Consider the following 14406-nt stretch of genomic DNA (forward strand, 5'->3'; position numbering starts at 1 on the left):
AATATTGTCAAATTGTTCAAATTAACCTGACAATTTTAAACACTTGCACCCTCATTGATAGATAAATAGGCAAGAGGACTTCAAACCTGAAAAGTTAATTAAGCTTGATGCTAAATGAGTACTTGCCCTCAGTAACACACAGCCAAGGGACATAAGTTAAAATACACAGCTTTATTTTGTTTCATCTGAAATATATGACCAGCAATGACTGGGGAAATAAAGAAGGTAAAGTTTTCTTTTCTTTTCTGCGAAATCGATGCAATTGGTTCATGTTCCAGTAAACTATTTGTGGCAATGACGATATATAGATACAATTTTGAAGGGGCATATCAGCGTTTAATGGTGTTTACTTACTGTGGACCTGTGGATTGTCGTTAATATTCCTTGAAACTCTCCAAACAACCAAGATTGATCAACGGGAAACAGTAGAATGACGTACAATTCAGGGAAAGGATTTTCATCAGCCAAATATTTATTCTTTCCTGCTACATAAAGTACAAATTATCATCTAACATTTCCAAATTATGTAGAAATTACTGGGATTATTTTCCAGCTTTATGTTGTCATTAGGCAAAGTCACCTGCCAGAAGAATATACTTGTAATCTCAGTACATTTTAGCCAATCCATCTTGCCCTCAGTTTTACAATATGTGCTTTAGTGAATGAATCTATCATCAGATTAGAAAATTGTCCTAATGATGCAGAATTCATGCAGCGGGATTCTACTGCACGATATCACAGATCATTCATATATAATTTGTTTCTGTTTAATTTTAGACAATAGACAATAGGTACAGGAGTAGGCCATTCGGCCCTTCGAGCCAGTACCACCATTCAATGTGATCATGGCTGATCATTATCAATCAGTACCCCGTTCCTGCCTTCTCCCCATACCCCCTGACTCCACTATCCTTAAGAGCTCTATCGAGCTCTCTCTTGAATGCATTCAGAGAATTGGCCTCCACTGCCTTCAGAGGCAGAGAATTCCACAGATTTACAACTCTCTGACTGAAAAAGTTTTTCCTCATCTCCATTCTAAATGGCCTACCCCTTACTCTTAAACTGTGGCCCCGGTTCTGGACTCCCCCAACATTGGAAACATGTTTCCTGCCTCTAACGTGTCCAACCCCTTAATAATCTTATATGTTTCGATAAGATCCCCTCTCATCCTTCTAAATTCCAGTGTATACAAGCCTAGCCGCTCCAGTCTTTTAACATATGACAGTCCCGTCATTCCGGGAATTAACCTAGTAAACCTACGCTGCACGCCCTCAATAGCAAGGTTTTGGTTTTGCACCATTTAACTCAAATTATTTTGCTAAAATTGAAAACTGCAATAATGACCCATGTTTAAAAAGGGATGCAAGAACAAAGATGTCCGGGGTTAAATATGTGTGGTTTGTTAGAAATGGCAAAGAACAATCTTTGTAAAATACCACTTCAGTCACACCAGGGTTTTGTGTCCTATCCTCGACGCTGCAAGTTAGGAAAGATGTGACGGCCTTTGAGAAGGTGCAGGACATATTTACTAATATTGGGGATTTTAGTTTTATAGATAGACAGGAGATGCTGGGAGGATGATTATTTTTGGACCATGGAGGTTACATGATCTAATAATATTTAAAATCTTAAAAGCAGGAGACAGAATTGATAGCTAGTGGCAGAATTGTGTAAAAACCATGGGATTTAGAATGAAGGTAATTGGCAAAGGAATCAAAAGTGACATGAAGATACAGTTTATATGTTTGGCCTTGAATCCACTGTCCCCGACAGTAACAGGGGAGTTCAATTGGGAACCTGACAGGTCCACACTTGCAGATCAATAAGGAGAAGGCAAATGAGTGGCACTGGATGGATTGCTCTTGCACAGGGGTGAAAGATCATGGGTTGGTCATGTGATCTCCTGGCATGCTGCAAACATTATGATCCTTTGAAGCTTGGAACCTTTTGTGTAAATGTTGGTAAACAAGGTATGAATGCTTTCTCTTCTCTTGCAGACAATTTTAATTTCTTTTTGTATGGTACCCGTGCCAGTGATACTTCCTGGACATAAGTTGGAGCGTCAAATGTACACACAACTACAGGTCCGCATTGGAAAGGAGCATATAAAAGAAGCAGTACATGGAGGCGCAGCAGTAGAGTTGCTGCCTTACAGCGCCAGAGACCTGGGTTCAATCCTGACTACAGGTGCTGTCTGTACAGAGTTTGTATGTTCTCCCTGTGACCGTGTGGGTTTTCTCCAGGTGCCCGGGTTTCCTCCCACATTCCAAAGATGTACAGGCTTGTCAGTTAATTGGCTTAGGTAAAATTGTAAATTGTCCCTAGTGTGTATCATATCGCTAGTGTATGGGGTGATTGCTGGTTGGCATAGATTCAGTGCACCAAAGGATCCGTTTCCACACTGTATCTCTCAAGTCCAAGTCAGTATGCTATTTGGATACTTAATTATTCTTTTATTTTCCATGATGTGGCCTATCTATGCTTGTTCAATCATCATTTTATGTTGCTGCATCAGATTTACAGCCAGCTTGGTTTGCTTGGGAAAATAAGGACCAGTTATTGACATCTTTGACTACAAGTATCAGGTTATTGAATTCTCCTTTGGAGAGGACTGATTGATGAATAAAGAAATCGATGAAGGATTGGCAACAAACATTTCAATTTATTTAAACATGGATTTATAATTTTACGAAGCAATCATTTAGACATTCAACAAAATTTGTTTTTAAAAGGCTGATTATAAGTAAAATCAAATTAAAGGCAGTTATTTCTGTGATGAAAATATACTTTCAGAGATTATCAGTGTTAATCAATACATTAAATGGATGTTCATATGAGCAGAATTAAATGGATGTTCATAATTAAGCCATTCGGCCCATCAAGTCTACTCCACCATTCACTAGACAATAGACAATAGGTGCAGGAGTAGGTCATTCGGCCCTTCGAGCCAGCACCGCCATTCATCGTGATCATAGCTGATCATCCACAATCAGTACCCCATTCCTGCCTTCTCCCCATATCCCTTGACTCCGCGATCATTAAGAGCTCTATCTAACTCTCTCTTGAAAGCATCCAGGGAATTGGCCTCCACTGCCTTCTGAGGCAGAGAGTTCGACAGTTACACAACTCTCTGAGTGAACAAGTTTTTCCTCATCTTCGTTCTAAATGGCCTACCCCTTATTTTTAAACTGTGGCCCCTGGTTCCGGACTCCCCCAACATCGGGAACATGCTTCCTGCCTCAAGCATGTCCAATCGCTTAATAATCTTATATGTTTCAATAAGATCCCCTTTCATCCTTCCAAATCATGGCTCTCCCACTCAACCCCATTCACCTGCCTTTTCCCCAGAACCCTTGACACCTGTACTAATCAAGAATCTATCAATCTCTGCCTTATAAATATCCATTGATTTGGCCTCCACAGCCTTCTGTGGCAAAGAATTCCACAGATTCACCACCCTCTGTCTAAAGAAATTCCACCTCAACTTCCTACAGGATTGTCCTTTTATTCTGAGACTATGACCTCTGGTCCTACACTCTCCCACCAGAGGAAACATCCTCTCCACATCCACTCTATCCAGGCCTTTCAATATTCAAATGCATTATTCAATAGATGATTCAAGGATCAGACGATGTTGGGCAAAATTTACAAGGGTGCTTGAGGGTGATCATAAGGGTGGCAGAAATGGTCGATTAGGGATTAGAGAAAACATGTATTTTTGAATGATTGAAAGATACAGCATGGAAACAGGCACATCTGATTGAAGAAGGGTCTCGACCCAAAACATCTCCCATTCCTTTTCTCCAGAGATGCTGTCTGACCCACTGAGTGACGACAGCTTTTTGTGTCTACAAAGTCCATGCCGACCATCGATCATCTGCTCACACGAGTCTTATATTATCCCACTTTCCCATCCACTCTCGACGCATTCTGGGCAATTTACGGAATCAATTAAACTCCAAATCCGCACGTCTTTAGGATGTGGGAGGAAACCGAAGCACCCGGAAGAAACTCTCGCGGTCACAGGGAGAACATGCAGACGCCACACAGACAGTACCCGAGGTCGGGATCGAACCTTGGGCTCTGGCACTGTGTTAGGCAGCAGCTCTACACACTGTGCCGCCATTATTTGTAGGGTTGCGGAGAAAGTGCAAGGCAATGGGGCTGAATAGATTCTCCGACACGTTTCTGGCATGAACTCGATCAGTCAGTGGTGTAAAAAGTGCAAGACAAAGACAAAGAGATCAGATGTAGAAAGATAAGCTGAATTGTGTAAGGCATTACATTGTGAAAGCACTCAAGATCTATCCTCGGGTCACACGTGCAGTCACGACATAGTGTTCATTGCACTGAGCTGAAGTGAGTGGAGTTAGATTAGGAAACCCTAGAGAAATATATCCATGTAAGAAGGTTAATAGATATTCTTGAATCTATCAATCATAATCCTTTGTCTTTTGTTTTGAATGGTTGAGTGGCCTTTTTATGTAATGTGCCCTTGGGACATTTCCATCAGCCATGGATTGATATCTCATGCTAAGCAGGCTATGTAGATGAAGTGCAGAACCTGCCTTTTGGTCAGATGTGCCCTTCCTCAAGGAGTCAAATCAAAAATTAGATTAGCTCAATTCTAAATGGCAATATGCTTTAAAACTTTCATTACGTAATTAGTCTTTGGTTCAATTAGTTTAGAACATGTGTCCCATACGTCGCACAGTGATTTCAAAGAATCTTTTGTTATGCTAAAGGCAGACACAAATGTCTGGAGTAACTCAGCGGGTTAGGCAGCATCTCTGGAGAAAAGGAATAGGGCGACATTTCAGGTCGAGACCCTTCTTCAGACTGAGAGTCGGGAGAAAGGGGAACGAGAGATATAGATGGTAGGAGAATGGAAGTGATGCAAAAAGCAACGGTAATGAAAGAAATGTGGGGCACATAATAGGCCTTTGTTGGCCGTGGGATAGGTGATAACGAGTATACAGGCAGAGGAGCTCAAGCACGACAGTGAAACTAGTACGATGGCAAGGGAGGGGAGGGACGGGGAGAGAGGGGATGCAAGGGTTTCATGAAGTTAGAGAAATCAATAGTCCCACCGCTGGGTTGAATGCTGCCCAAGCGAAATATGAGCTGCTGTTCCTCCAATTTGCGTTCGGCCTCACTCTGACTCTGTTTAAAAAAAATATTCTAAATGGATTATATTCATTTTGCTAATTCGAAGGTGATGTTTAGTAAAAGCAGTGAGTATTTTTTTTTGTGATGATTTTTCCCAGGTTTTTCACTCAGTTGTGTATGGAATGATCTGCCAAAGGAGCAGTATTTAAAAGTCATTTGGACAGGTACTTGGATAGGGAAGGTTTTGAGGGACATGGATGAAACGTGGGCAAATGGGACGAGCTTTGATGGGCATCTTGGGCAGCACGGATGGTCTGAAGAAGGGTCTCGACCCGAAACATCACCCATACCTTCTATCCAGAGATGCTGCCTGTCCTGCTGAGTTACTCCAGCATTTTGTGTCTATCTTCTGCATGGATGAGTTGGGCCGAAGGGCCTGTTTCCATGGTGTATCGCTCTATGATTGGAAAAGGATTTTCCATTATGCAGCTCTTGTTGCCAAGTTCCCCTAAAGTTAAAGTGCTCAAAAATAACCACAGTCCAGTAAAAGCAGATTGTCTCTCCTTTTCCCTCCTGAGGTCATTGAATTACTGTTGAAGTGCAGCCTCTGAGCACCTAACACAAATTACCATTTCTCTCGCGTGCGTTTCATTGGTGAGTGTGGTTCGTTCATTTGATCTGAATGGACAGAAACAGATGATTTTGTCCTTGCTTATAACGTGGAGAAAAGGAGGGCTTACGTGAGAGAGGACATATCTAACTTGCCCTGGAAGAAATTGGCATGATATAGTTTAGTTTAGTTTATTGTCACGTGTACCGAGGTACAGTGAAAAGCTTTTGTTGCGTGCTATCCAGTCAGCGGAAAGACTATACATGATCACAAGGATAGATAGTCTTTATCTTCAGGCTGATTAAGGGTCCTGACCAGAAAAATCACTCTTCTGTTTTCTCCAGAAATGCAGCCTGAGTTACACCAGCACTTTGTGCCTTTCTTTGGTAAAATTTACAGTACTTTGTTTCTACTGTTTATACATGATTACAATCAAGCTGACCACAGGATACAGATACAGGATAAAGGAATTACTGTTCAATGCAATATAAAGTCCAGTAAAGTCCAAGGGTCTCCAATGAGGTAGATGGTAGCTCATGGCCACTCTCTAGTTGGTGGTTCAGTTGCCTGGTTACAGTTGGGAAGAAACTGTCCCTGAATCTGGATGCATGCATTTTCATGCTTCTGTACCTCTTGCCCGATGGGAGAGGGGAGAAGAGAGAGTGACCAGGGTGATTATGCTTTCTGACATTTATTGCCACAGGAAGAAGATAAGAAAAAGTTCCCGATGAGTTTGAAATTTGGGATCTACTGAAATAAATTTGGTACCTTGAAAATAATTCTTGCTCAAAGCTGCCTTCTCTCAAAGAAATGAGATCCATGCGCACGTTGTACTGATTGGAAATTAAATGGCGGTGATGAACCTGTCTAAGATGATGGCTAAGTCATAGTTGGAGAATTGGATGTGGGTGCCATATTCAGAATTTGGAGCCAAGAACAGATTGCAGTGCTTCTTCAAATGGCGGGTATCGTTACAGATATGAAGGGAGATTTCAAGATCCTGTGTGCGTGCTAGATTGAAAAATAGATTTGGTGAAAGATGGTTTTCACTAGTCATTGGATTTTGCTGTTAAAGGCAAAGAAGCAGTGTTGATGGCTAATGTTGATAAAAATGTAATAAAATGTACCACACTCTGCGGAGTAGATACTTAATTTTCTGATTGGGTTTGCTGACATCTGTTCAGGGGATCTCTGGTTTCTAACACTAATTATATTGAAGAATATCCAACGACAACTAAGTAGCAAGTAAAAGGAACTAAATCTAATTGATCTTGTTGATTTGTAATTGATTTTTCAGAATCCTTCTGAAGTAATCTGTGGTATTGAGAGTCCACAAAAAGAAAATAGGTTTTCAGGGCTCGTGTGATTTTAGTTTAGTTTAGTTTATCGTCACGTGTACCAAGGTACAATGAAAAGCTTTTGTTGCGTGCTCTTCAGTCAGCGGAAAGACAATACATGATTATAATCGAGCCGTCATCAGTGTACAGATACACGACAATGGGAATAATGTTTAGTGCACGATAAAATCCTGTAAAGTCCGATTAAAGATAGTCCGAGTCTATCTTTAATTCTTCTGTAAGAGTAATTTTACTGTAAGATGCCATTCAGATCTCGGCTATAAATCAGGTAACAAAATGGAGCACTTTGAAAGCCTTGTATTCAACAGGTAATTTATAGTTTCCCATCAGTTCACTGACCGCAGCATGCTATGCTTCAGAAGTCAGGGATGATGCCCCATTGGAAGTGCACAATATCAGTGATGACAGCTTCTGGATTTCATCCACAACCAAAGCTTCATCATTAGTTCCATTTCACCTTGCTCCTAAAAATGTGCAAAAATAAAATGATAATGCAGATTTAAATCGTGCTTCTTTCAAACCGTACCTGCAAGGTGCCTTAGTTTCTATTCAAACATCGTGTGCTCTGCTGTTTAAAATTTTAATATTTATATGATCATTTGTTCAAAGCTTAAAGTTACTGTGATAGTGCACGGAAAGCTGAAGGCTAAGCTCGGAGCACTGAGCTGTGTAAACCAGTGGGCTGCAGTGTAAGGTGAATCTCGAGTGATGTGTGGCAAAACAGAAACTGCACACTGGCCCCAAATCTTCTCGCTCTGGTTAACTTCTCCGATTTTCAGAATTTGTAACTACCTGTTCAATTAAAAGTAGAAAGCTATATATAAACAGACAAGTTACATTGAGTGAGTCACATTCGATTCTTGTGAACAAAACCAATTGTGCTTTGCATTGTAATAAAAAGGTAAAATGGAAACCCGTGAAGGAAGGAAGATGCTGGTTTAAACCAAAGACAGACACAAAATGCTGAAGTAACTCAACGGGACAGGCAGCATCTCTGGAGAGAATGGGTGACATTTTGGATCGAGACCAATCTGAAGAAGGGTCTTGACCCGAAACGTCACCCATTCCTTCTCTCCAGATATGCTGCCTGTCCCGCTGAGTTACTCCAACATTTTGTGTCTAAAATGGAAACCTGTCAAGACAAATTAAGATACTACCAATCATTCAAATACAAGGAATTCAAATGTGACCTCCACTGAGGTGAGAAGAAACTTTTTCACCCAGAGAGTTGTGAATTTGTGGAATTCTCTGCCACAGAGGGCAGTGGAGCCAAATCACTGGATGGATTTAAGAGAGAGTTAGATAGAGCTCTAGGGGCTAGTGGAATCAAGGGATATGGGGAGAAGGTAGGCACGGGTTATTGATTGTGGACGATCAGCCATGATCACAATGAATGGCGGTGCTGGCTTGAAGGGCTGAATGGCCTCCTCCTGCACCTATTTTCTATGTTTCTATGTTTCTCTGACATAGAAATAAATAATGTGTAGGGAGAAACTGCAAGTGCTGGTTTAAACCAAAGACAGACACAAAAAGCTGGAGAAACTCAACGGGTCGGGCAGCATTTCTGGAGGAAAGAGACACTTCAGACTAAGAATCAGGGGAGAGGGGATCGAGAGACATAGATGGTACTTAGGACATGTGAATGGTAGGTATGTAACAAAGAATAAATAATCAAGGAAATGTAGAGTCCACAATGGCCCATTGTTGGCTGTGGGATAGGTGATAACAAGCTATGCAGACAGTGGAACTCAACCAGATGACAGTAAAACTAGTACGGCGATTAGGGTGGTGAGGGACGGAGAGAGAGGGGATGCAAGGCTTACTTAAAGTTGGAGAAATCAATATTCACCTATTGGGTTCTAAGCTGCCCAAGCAAAATATGAGGTGCTGTTCCTCCAATTTACTTTTGCCTTCACTCTGACAATGGAGGAGGCCCAGCACAGAAAGTTCATGATGGGAATGGGAAGGGGAGTTAAAGTGTTTGGCAACCAGGAGATTATAAGTTGTACTTGAAACTGTGAAATGCAGTCGCCATGAAACTGTGAGAACACAAGTTTATTTTGCTTGTTTACAGGCTAAATTTTGCCTCTAATGATCTTTGTTCATGTAACATAAATATAAATTGACATATCCATCTCTGTGACATTGCTTAATACAGTAAGACTATATAGTGAAACAGCTGTGTTGCAGACCGACAGAAATTTAGTTTAGTTTAGTGATACAGCGTGGAAACTGGCCCTTCTGCACACCAAGTCCATGCCAACTATCGATCACCCATACACAAGTTCCACGTTATTCCAATTTTGCATCCTACACACTGGGGGCAATATACAGAAGCCAATTAACTAACAAACCCACATGTTTTTAGAGCGTGGAACGAAACCAGAGCACTCAGAGAAAACCCATGTGGTCACGGGGAGAATAGACAAACTCTGCACAGACAGCACCCGTAGTCAGGAAAATTAAAGGAAGGGGAAATTTGGTAGCTAAACATGACGACTCAGCGAGAATGATTTGATGAAGAACTTGGCCCAAATTGTTCCATCACTTCATGATCTCATGTAAGCTGTTCACTCAATATTTTTGAATGATTAATGGTTTTTTTGAAAGAGCAATTATAGCAACGGACCATGATGCAGCAAAACCATGAATAAAGACCTTCTTTGAAAGCTCCTCTGACAAGTTGTACCATGTAAATCAGTCGACATTGTGAGCTGTTCCTCTTCCAGGTGAATTTTTAAACTTTCTGTCTTCACCTGGTGTGCAATAAACATAATTTTGAACAAACAGAAAGAGCTTCAATTGGGCACAGTGGCACAACAGTAGAGTTGCTGCCTTACAGTTCCGGAGGCCCGTGTTCGATCCTGACCATGAGTGCTATCTGTACGGAGTTTGCACGTTCTCCCTGTGAACACTTGGGCTTTCTCCTGGTGTTCCAGTTTCCTGCCACATTCCAGAGACGTGCAGGTTTGTAGGTTAATTGGATTCTGTAAATAATCCCTGGTGTGTAGGATATAGCTAGGGGGCTAGGTGATTGTTGGTCAGTGTGGACTTGGCAGGCCAAATTTCTATCTCTAAAATGTATCTTAAAAAAAGTACTAAGCAACAGCAGAAGATTATCAACTCACAAGTGACTACCACATGCAATTGAGTCCTTGAATGTGACTAGTGATACTGTTGAGGAATGTGTCACCATCCCTCGGATCCCAGTTATTGCATCTGACCTACCTTTTCAATGCAAATAACTTCAGTTCCCTGTTCAACATAGTTTTGCTGTGAGCATTGACACGGGCAATCGTTAAAGGTTTTTGGCCTTGTTCCCGAAACCCAATGCTTTTCCCACGTTCATGTCCGCGTTGGTTGCCCCAGATAAAAAATAATCCGTACATTTTTACACCACATTCAAAAGACAGAAATGCAGAATATTCCAAAACACTTCAAAGTTGAACTTACTATATTTCATTTATTGTTTGCATTCATTTTTATTGTCAGCAGCATGTTTTTGATTGGCGATTTAACTTGAATGACAGAATTTTACCCCCTCAATAATGCAATAATTATATATTTACGCTAAATTTTATTTCATTTACAAGGTGCGTTGTAAAGCTCAATTGCACGGCAAATGAATGCAATCATCTTTGGCAGCATGAGAACCCGAACAATGACAGGTAGAGCAGCTATTTCAACTGTTTCCAAATTTTGAGGGGGTCACAGCCTCATGGTGTGTGGTAAGATATTTCTGATCAGGAGAAATTCTTTCACTCAGCAATGGTGAACCTATGGAATTCTCAGTATAGCGTGCTGTGGAGGCCAAGTCATAGAAAATATTTCAGAGGCATATAAAAGGACAGCACAGTGACACAACACCAGAGACCTGGGTTTGATCCTGCCTATGGGTACTGTCTGTACGGAGTTTGTACGTTTTCCTTGTGACCACGTGGGTTTTGTCCGGGTGCTCCTGTTTCCTCCCATATCTCAAAGACGTGCGGATTTGTAGGTTAATTGACCTCTGTAAATTTCCCCCTGGTGTGCAGGGAGTGGATGCAACAGTGGGATAACCCAGTGGGAATAAGTGATTGAGGGTCAGTGTGGGCTCGGTGGGTCAAAGGGCCTGTTTCTATGTTGTGTCTGTAAACTAAACTAATTGAAACTCAGAAGTCTACACTGGGTTTGACAGTCAACGAAACTGGGGCGTGGCTTTGCTGGTTTTCAAGGGGTTTGAAAGTGTTTCAGTGTATGGCTCCCATGGTGCAGTGTCGGAACCTCCCTCACTTCGTCCACTTGGTCTGCAATGCCTTGATCCACCAAGAGAGGTCCAGACTGAATGTATTACTGGAGGGCAAACAGCGCAGAAGCCAAGTCTGGGTGGCAGGTCTAGATCAGTGAGATTGAGCTCCTGTCCAAGAAATATGCAGGGTTTGAAAATTGCAGACTGCACAAAGAGATTAAAAGGATGCTTTTCTTCCTGCCTCGCTGGATAGTTTAGATTAGTTTAGAGATACCGCATGGAAACAGTCCCTTCAACCCACCGAGTCCATGGCAGACATCAATCAACCATTCGCACTAGTTGAATGTTATCCCACTTTCGCATCAAGCACATTGGGGGCAATTTTACAGAAGTCAATTAATCTACAAATCTGTACGTTCTTGGAGTGTGGGAGGAATCCCCACGCGGTCACAGTGAGAACTGTGCACAAACTCTGCACAGACAGCACCTGAGGTCAGGATGGAAACTGGATCTCTGGTGCTGTGAGGCAGCAGCTCTAATCCTGCACCACCGTGACCCCCTATGGTTAATTTGAGGTTATTGAATTTCAGGTTAATTAATTTAATTAATATGATACTTACTAATTCAATCTCACTTAATTGGTATGCTAAGATCAACGTCAGTATCCCTGACATATTGCAAAAAAGGTTGAATAAAGTTCAAACGAAACAGCTTTGTCAGAGTTATATTTTCCAATACTGTTAAATGTTGGATTCCTCGAACTAGGTTATGCTGATGTTAACGTGATACGTTTTGCTGGATTCTGGTTGAGCTCTATAAGTGTATGTCCACTCTAAGAAAAAAGCTTGCATTCAGCCACTTAATCAAAGGAGCCATAAGTCCACGATAACTATTTTCAGAGGAACGAAAGGAAGATTTCACTAATGATCGTGCTTTTCTAAAAGAAGAATTGTACAAAACCAACAGCTTTGATGGCTCACTGAAGCAAGACAGGATCAGTGAACACTTTGTCTTGACTTCACAGAGCAGTGTCGAGAGAGAGAAAGAGCACCCTGTATTGGAAATTCTCTGCACTGTATTCCCTCCACAAAGGATTAAGACTGCGGCAATGGAATTTGCATCCGGTTTGACTCCAAAGAGGGGATCAGTCTTCGTTGTGCCATTAACTTTCACAAACTGTGGAGCCAAACGTGGCTGCTCCAAGCCCCACGCACGTATCCAGGAGGGAGCCAGAGGCTAGATTGGAATCCTGTGGTTCTTTTGCCGACCATTAGTTATGCTGCTCAAGCCCGACAAAACGTAGGTGGGGCGTGTGCATTGTACGATCCAGCTACAAACACATTTTCACAGTTTTCACCAGAAAAACCTTTTCAGCACTGGTGCTCCTTTTCAGCACTGGTGCAAAATCTCAGCTCCCTCCATCTGGTCTGCAGAGCTGCTTAAAAGTTTAGTTTAGTTTAGAGATGCAGCATGGAAACAGGTCCTTTGGCCCACCGAATCCGCGCCGACCAGCAATCCATGTGGAATTGCTGATCTATCCACTATCCTACACACTAGGGCCAATTTACAATTCTTACCGAAGCCAATTAATTTACAAACTTGTACAACTTTGGAATGTGGAGGAAACCGGAGGACCCGGTGAAAACCCACACAGTCACGGGAAGATCGTACCAACTCTTTACAGGCAGCACCCGTAGTTAGGATTGAACCCCTAATGCTGGTGATGTAAGGTAGCAACTTTACTGTTGCGCCACCAACAGGTCTAAATCAATCCAGCAATGACCCACTTAAGTAGATAAGGCAGTGCAACGTGCTAAACTGATTATTATTGTGTTCATTTCAGGCCAAGTAAATTGATGTAATGTTAAATTTTGAACCCAGAATTTCAAGAGCTGTGAAACAAATGTAAATTATAGAAACCAGGAACTGGAGATGCAGGTTTAGAAGGCAACATGTTAACTCAGCGGGTTGGACAGCATCTCTGGAGAATATGGATCGTTGACGTTTCAGGTCAGGACTCATCTTCAGAAGAAGGTCTCATCCCAAAATGAGACCTATCCATGTTCCCCAGAGATGCTGCACGACCCGCTGTGTTACTCCAACACTTTGTGTCTTCAACTGCAAATTGCATGAATAGTATTTGCGTATCGGCTTGGAATATTGCAAAGTCTCCCAGGAACTTTACCAAACAAAACTAAAACACGCAAAGAGATTCTTGGGCAGATGTCTAAAACCGTTACCACAAGGTGAGGATATCAAGAGTTTTTTTAAAGTGAGTTAAATGAAAAACGGATTCTGTCTAAAAAGGGAATACTGGAGTTCAAAGCCTTGGCAACTGGAACTGCCGTGATCAAAAATGGAGCAATTATATTTTAGGATGTTCACGATAAAGTGTAGCTGGGGGGAGGTCATGAGAAAAAGGGAGGTGGAATCCATAGTGAAATTTGAAAACAAAATGAGAGTTTTAAAAGCTGTCTGCACTTGCGTTCTGAGAAAAATCTAGATTTCCAAATTCTTACTGTATGTGATTTAACAGTGAAAGATAGTAATTGGTGTAAATTAGTATATTCAACTCTTCCTATTTCATTGTCATGATATAAATATTTCAAAAATGATGTATGGAAAAACCATGTCATAGGAAGAGGTCTCCACCCTCTTAAATCATTTCCTGACGTTATAGCTTATCTGTGACCCAAATGCAAATCTCTTCCATTGATTAATGCATTTTGGTAACAGACTTCGAGTGAAGATTAACTGTTGGCCAAAGATTAACTGTTGGCCAAATATCCATTGTCACATGATACGATAGAACTTTATTCAGCTCAGGAGGGAAATTGACCTGCCACCAGTCATAAAACACAAGATATATGAAATTAAAGTGATGAGTGGAAAGGATTGGTGATGTGCAAAGATTGGGGAGGGGAAGGGGAGTCAGTCTACCCCACAACAGAAGGGGGAGGAGTTGTACAGTTTGATAGCCACAGGGAAGAAGGATCTCCTGTGGCGTTGTGTACTGCATCTTGGTGGAACCAAGTCTGTAGCTGAAGGTGCTCCTCAGGTTGACCAGTGTGTCATGGAGGGCGTGAGCTGTGGTGTCCAAG

At 41.7% G+C, this 14406-nt stretch overlaps 1 protein-coding gene across 2 annotated transcripts in view; it reads left to right on the top strand.

Annotated features, from left to right (window-relative positions):
- Nucleotides 1-14406, top strand: part of il1rapl1b (interleukin 1 receptor accessory protein-like 1b) — a 1065873-nt gene that overhangs the window by 97864 nt on the left and 953603 nt on the right. The gene's annotated exons all lie outside the window — the stretch shown is intronic.

Source organism: Rhinoraja longicauda, chromosome 12, assembly GCF_053455715.1.
Source record: "Rhinoraja longicauda isolate Sanriku21f chromosome 12, sRhiLon1.1, whole genome shotgun sequence".
Taxonomy (NCBI): Eukaryota; Metazoa; Chordata; class Chondrichthyes; order Rajiformes; family Arhynchobatidae; genus Rhinoraja; species Rhinoraja longicauda.